Source organism: Montipora capricornis, chromosome 6 (genome assembly GCF_036669925.1).
Source record: "Montipora capricornis isolate CH-2021 chromosome 6, ASM3666992v2, whole genome shotgun sequence".
In the NCBI taxonomy this organism is placed as follows: domain Eukaryota; kingdom Metazoa; phylum Cnidaria; class Anthozoa; order Scleractinia; family Acroporidae; genus Montipora; species Montipora capricornis.
Genome location: NC_090888.1, coordinates 2106766 through 2113118, shown reverse-complemented (window position 1 = coordinate 2113118; position 6353 = coordinate 2106766). Strand labels below are relative to the sequence as shown.

General features: G+C 40.7%; 1 protein-coding gene across 1 annotated transcript in view; it reads right to left on the bottom strand.

Moving 5' to 3' along the window:
* Positions 1–3615: 3615 nt before the first annotated feature.
* Positions 3616–6353, bottom strand: part of LOC138051181 (BTB/POZ domain-containing protein 2-like) — a 5402-nt gene continuing 2664 nt past the window's right edge. The window contains exon 1 of the mRNA XM_068897341.1: positions 3616–6353. This exon is cut by the window's right edge and continues 2664 nt beyond it. The gene's annotated coding sequence lies outside the window, so the exon portion shown is untranslated.

Here is a 6353-nt window from a genome sequence, read left to right as displayed (position 1 = left end):
GCACAAAAAAACTTAGGCCGCGAAAGTGGAAGAAGTGGATATTTCAAGTAATACTTCCAAGACCAGGGACAAATTTTACTGGGAGCTCTTATTGATACAGAAGATCTATAGTCTGGAACACCCCATCCATGGCCAGAGGGAATAAACGGCCAATTGGACCTTTTCAACTAACCAGGCCCCCCCCCCCCCTGCAACTAACCTATAGAGACACCGATAACGATAGAGAAACGGACGACTTCTGGTGGACGAACAAAAGACGCTAACGAGAGATCTTTTGTCTCCTGTTCGCAAGAAGGGGCGAAGGGGCTTACGCAATCAGACAACGACGGCATCCCAAAACGATACAAAACAGAAACCAATGGCTCTGCAGGCTCCGTGCGTGTGTTTTCCATTTTGGTATATTTCATTTGTCAAGGTTCACACTGTAACCAGAGTTGACAATCAGACATACATGGGTGATTCTCTGGTTTGGGGAATTACGAACGTAGCGAAATAAGTTGCAGTTCAAAGACGATCCTTCGTTTCGTGTAGTGTCTCCATCGAAGGTAATCCAGAGCTATCGGGAGTCCTTTTATCAACTCACCGATAAGTCAAAAAAGGAAAAGGTGCCTCATAAGTAAGGGTTATTGACCTGGAGCGAGGGTATATTTGATATATTTCCCTCGCGCCGATCCCGAGGGAAATATATCACTTATCCCCGAGGGACAGGTCAATAAAAAGCTTATTTGTCAGTTGGTGAGGTTTTCTACAATAAAAAAAATGTATATATATTAATTCTCTCGAGGATTAGTATGCACATGTGTAGGATTAGTATGCACTAAGTTCTTGGAAGCAATGAGCGACTCCGAAGAAGAATTATTTTCAACTCAAAGCAGCTTTTCCGGCTCTTCGGAAGCTCGTTCTCGGCGGATGGATTTCTTTTGTGAATCGGCCAAGTCCGACTCCTAGCCAGGATGCTCATACTTAAACGTTGAAAATGCTGTCTTGGATTCATTTGACTTAAGGTAGCTCAAACCAGTTTCAACACTTGAAAGAAACGTTCTTGTTAGAAGGATTGACACTAGAACAATTTATCACTTAACAGCAATTTCATGGTACCGGATCAAACACCAGTTATTGCAACAGGAAAGCCCTGCAAGAACACCCCATATTTTGGATTTAGATGCTCATTTTTAGAAAACTAACTCGGTGATCCCCATTTTTTTTTTCTGAAATATAATCAGCATGCCAGAATGAAACTTTCCGCAAAGTTTAAGAAATTCTGTGGAGCGGATTTAGAGCCACCTTAAATACTTGAATTGAAGTACAGGAATTGTTCGAAACCTTGCAAGACCCAGGAGCGACAGGAGGAGAAAATGATCGCGCTGACGAATATTAGATGGCAATGCGAACTCTTGACGGCCATTTCAGCACGCAATTAAATGAGCCATACGAAAGGCACAATTTCCGAAGCCTCAAACAAGAAGAAGGAGAAACGGTAAATCAGTTTATTACTCGATTAAGAAAGCAAGCAGAAAACTGCAATTGGGAAAATGCTGATTAGTCGATTCGTGATCAAGTCATTGATATTAAAGTGCCGATCGCCAGAATTACGGCGAAAACTGTTGATAAAGGGAACCGATTTAACACTAGCGAAACTCCAGGAAATTGCTCGTTCCTTTGAGGCCGTAGATATTCAATTGAAAGCGATGTGTGGCGAAGAACAACAAGTAAATCGCGTCTATCATAAGGAAACCGCTGACCAATACAAAGTCATTTCAGTCGTGATAGATGTTGCACAGCGAGAAACGCGGAGTGTCAGAAGTGCCATAAAATAGGGGATTTCGCCGCAGTTTGTCAAACCATAAACGTATCAAGCCAGGAAAACTTCTCATCCCAGGGTGTGCGAAAAAAGGGGAAGTATGGTGTGAACTCAATTTGCGACAGCACACCCGGAGCTGATAGCGACAGCGATGAGTATGCATTCACTGTGGACAGTGGAAACATAGGTGGGATGGTAACTGCACCGTGGAAGTGCCTATCGATTCAGGTGCAAGCACTAAGGTAATTGATAAAAGGACATGGGAAGAGCTGAAATCCCAGAAAATCAAATGTAAATCCGAGAAATGCAACCGGAAGTTGTATGCTTATGGGTGTTGTGAGCCTCTGAAAGTTATCGGTTGTTTTGAGACAACAGTACTCCTGTGCGAAAGTGTCTGTGAAGCTGAATTTGTAGTGATTGAAGGGAAAGGACAGCCTTTGTTGAACCGAAAGACAGCAACTGAGCACGGGGTTCTCCGAATAGGAACTCCAACAAGTATGATAAGCAGCGACATTGTGAAAGAATTTAAAGAATGTTTTCAAGGTGTGGGTAAGCTAAAAGGGTACCAGTTAAAGCTGCACGTTAAAGATGATGCCACTCCTGTTGTACAGTCCCAGCGCAGACCACTATTCAGTCTAAGACACAAGATTGAGAAGAAATTGGATCAGCTGGAAAGCATGGATATCATTGAGAAAGTTAACAGCCCGTCTTCATTGGTCAGTCCTGTCGTGGTTGTCCCAAAAGCCAAAGGGAAGGGTAAGCGAATTGTGCAGTTGAGCGTGAAAGGTATCCCATCCCTACCATCGACGAAATGCTTCAAGACATGAGTCGCAGTAAAGTGTTCAGCAAGTTGGACTTAAGGTGGGGGTACCACCAAATTGAATTGTCAGAAGAGTCTCGTGGAATTACAACATTCATTACACACAAAGGCCTGTATTGGTATGCTTTGATTGAGTCAGATTGAGCAAAACTATTTAGTACCTACTTGTTACCCTCTACGTTCCACATTGCAGTGTTTTTAATTACATGCAACGAGATTTTCACACATTCTTAGTATTTAAAGAACTCACAAGAATCTGACTTTTAGTTTTTAGTTTTTACGAATTTTAAAATGATGGACGAATCATCGAAACGTCATTCAAAATTATTATCACTAATTTTTACTCTCAATTGTTTGTCCGAAATCGATTTCTATAGAGAAATAGACAAATTGAAAGGCCACCTAAAGACAAGGCCAAACATTTCTTAAAATAAAAGAACAGAGAAGTAACTCTGCCTTTCAGGAAACAAGGATCGATCTAAGCCGAAACAATTAACAAAATGGAACAGCAGATGATAGCTCGAAGGAAATGGGCTTACAGCAACGGCAAACTCTTTACAGGAAACAACAAGAAAGTAGTTCCAAAACGGGAACTATTTCAAGTCTTGTCCCAAGCACACAGTCGAATTTCTCACAGAGAACAGCAAATTATGGAAAAGTGGTTTCAAAGAAATTATGCAGAAACCCGTCACATCTATTTCATGCACAGAAAATGCCCAAGAACCAACGGCATCGCCAACATTCCTCTCTTTGATAGAAATCGACTTGCTGGTACCCTTGCACCCCAACATGCTTTTACGAAAAAAATAACTGAGATCGCAAACCATTATACTCGAATAGTGAACAATTTGGGAGGAATCGAATGACATTTCTCCTACAACATTAAACGTGTGCAGTGCTACTAATCTTACTTTCGATTATTTCAAAGAAATTCCCTTTACATTCAGCTTGTAAACTGACCATGCAAAATGAGTAATTTCCTTTCAAGCTAAATTATAGTTTATTAATATTGAAACAGTACAATTAATACCATTGTTACGTTTAATGGTAATGTAGTTACTTTCCAGTTGTATAATGCTCTTTTTAAATTAAAATCTGAGACAAATATTTATGAATCTTGTATTCTACAAGTTATATTTCCAAAGGAATGATTAAATATCACTGCGAAAAGTAGTTCTACTTGTGAAAAACAGAAAAGGGTTTAGCTCTGACGAAGGGCTAACACCCGAAACAACGGCTTTCCAATTTCTTTACAGTGGTCAATTTACCATATGAACTCAGTTGATAAACCGTTTTCTTTATTTATGATTTCCCCACTGACACAGCACCCGGTTTAGTTTGTAAGGAAGCTGTGGCACAGCTTCCTTACAAACTAAACCCCTTTAACCTACATAGGAAAGAGTGCTTTACCTCCACCATGAACCAATATTCTTAACCCAAAAACCAAGACAACGGTTGTTTTAGACTAAACACTGCAAATAAGTGATACTTTTACTCCAATCACTGTAATACGTGCCCATCCTTTACCTGGAATGCAGTGTCTGACATTTGCAGACTGCAGACTAACCCTAACTGGCAGTAAAAGCTAACCGTTTTAAAATAGGTGATTAGACTTAAATACTGCTTCTCAGCGGTATTCGAAATGGGTGCTTTATAGACTTAAATACAGTTTATCAGCGCTATTTGTAGGTAGTGTGCAGTTGTCATACACCTCCTGAAATGCTAACCGTTTTAAATAAGTGCGTAAACCGAATTGACAGCTTAAACCTAATCACTAAGCTGAGCATTTAACCCTAATCACTAAAAATTATTTCTCACATGCAATAAATCATAATTATCGTCTTTGATAGCATCAGAGACCACAATCCATCATAATAATCTTAAAATGATTTCTCTAATTTATTTTATAGATACTCCATAAAATTAGTTACAGAAATACATCAAAATATGTTAAAATAGGGAGTGTTCTAAAAAAATGAAACCAGTTAAAAAAAATGAATTTTTTAAACCAAAAACAAAATTAAACCACAACACATTCACATCAAGATAAGGAGCTCTCTGATGTCAGACAGTGCATTCGTGTTGGTTACTGGAACAAAAAAGAAACAGTTCAATATTTTCCAGTAAGAGGAGAACTGTGTACCAAGGGCAAAGTAGTTCCGCGGGGGACCCGCATCGTTATCCCCCGAAGTTTAAAAGACAGCGGGTACTGTCAATTGCACACGAGGGACACGTGGGGATAGTTGCCACGAAATTAAGATTGAAGAACAAAAGTTTGGTGGCCTGAAATAGACAAAGATGCAGAACGCTACGTGCGGTCCTGCCATGGATGTCAATTAGTCCCACAACCTACTTCACCAGAGCCTTTGATGCCCACTGAACTACCGCAAGGCAAATGGCAGGACTTGTCTTTAGACCTTTTGGGGCCGATGCCACATGGGGAGTACCTGCTGGTCGTTGTTGACTATTACACCAGATACTATGAAGTAGAAATCTTGACATCAGTTGTCGCGTCCCTGATCATCTTGCGTCTTGAGAAAATATTTGCTGTCCATGGTCTACCTGTGAGCATAACGAGTGATAACGGACCGCAGTTCTGATCTGTAGAATTTGAGAAGTACCTTGTTGATAATGGCATTCTACGCCTTAAGGTTACTCCATTATGGGCCCAAGGCAATGGCGAGGTAGAGCGACAAAACCGGAGTTTGCTCAAGAGTATGAGAATCGCACAAGTGGAAGGTAAAGATTGGAGGAAAGAGCTCGTTTACTACCTCGCAACCTATAGTAAACGCCACACAGTGTTACTGAAGTCTGCCCGGCAGAGTCGTTGTTTCGCCAACGAATACGCACAAAGCTGCCAGAGTTATGCGAGAGAGCAGTAAATGATGAGGAGCTACGAGACCGTGACTGGGAAAAGAGGACTAAGGCGAAGATTTATGCAGACACAAGTAGAGGCGCTCAACCTTGCGATTTCCAAGTGGGACCAGGTGCTTCTAAAGCAGAAAAAGTCGAACAAGCTGTAAACCAATTTTCAGCCTGAACCTTATGAAATCATTGAGAGAAAGGGTAATAGTGTGGTGATTCAGTCCCCGCAAAACAGTCAGAAATATCAATACCATATGAACGTCACAGAAGTAAAGAAATTTAACGCAAGAGAAGAGCAAACTGATAAAAGTAGTGATCACGAGGAAGACTGGGCCACCGGTGGATCATCATGACATGGACAGAAGACAGCAACGAAACAGACACCCCCCGGATCGCTATGGCGAATGGGAGCAACAGTGAACAGTGATTATCTGCTCTTGCAGATTAAACTACGTTGTTGTTTCAAAGAAAAAAAAAGTAGTATAATCTGAAACGTGTCTTGAACCTCAAGGACAATGTTTTTTGGGTGGAGACTGACTTTGACTGATTGATTCGAACTCAGCGCTTGGGTTGTGTTTGACCACCGCTATTTCTTTCACGAGAAAAATACAACTAACGTTCGTTGGATTTTAGCATATTATGAGGCGCACGCATTACGTACGCACTATAGAGATTCACTATAGAGATTCGCCGTCATTTACCGGCGTTGAATTCAACCTTGCTCGTTAACTCGCGATGTTTATGATAGATTGCCCAAAAAAAAACCCTCTGACAACCCATGCTCTGTTTTAATATATTTTGATATCGAGGCCAAAATGTACATTATCATGTACAAATTTATAATTTATGACTTAAAGTGCTACTATG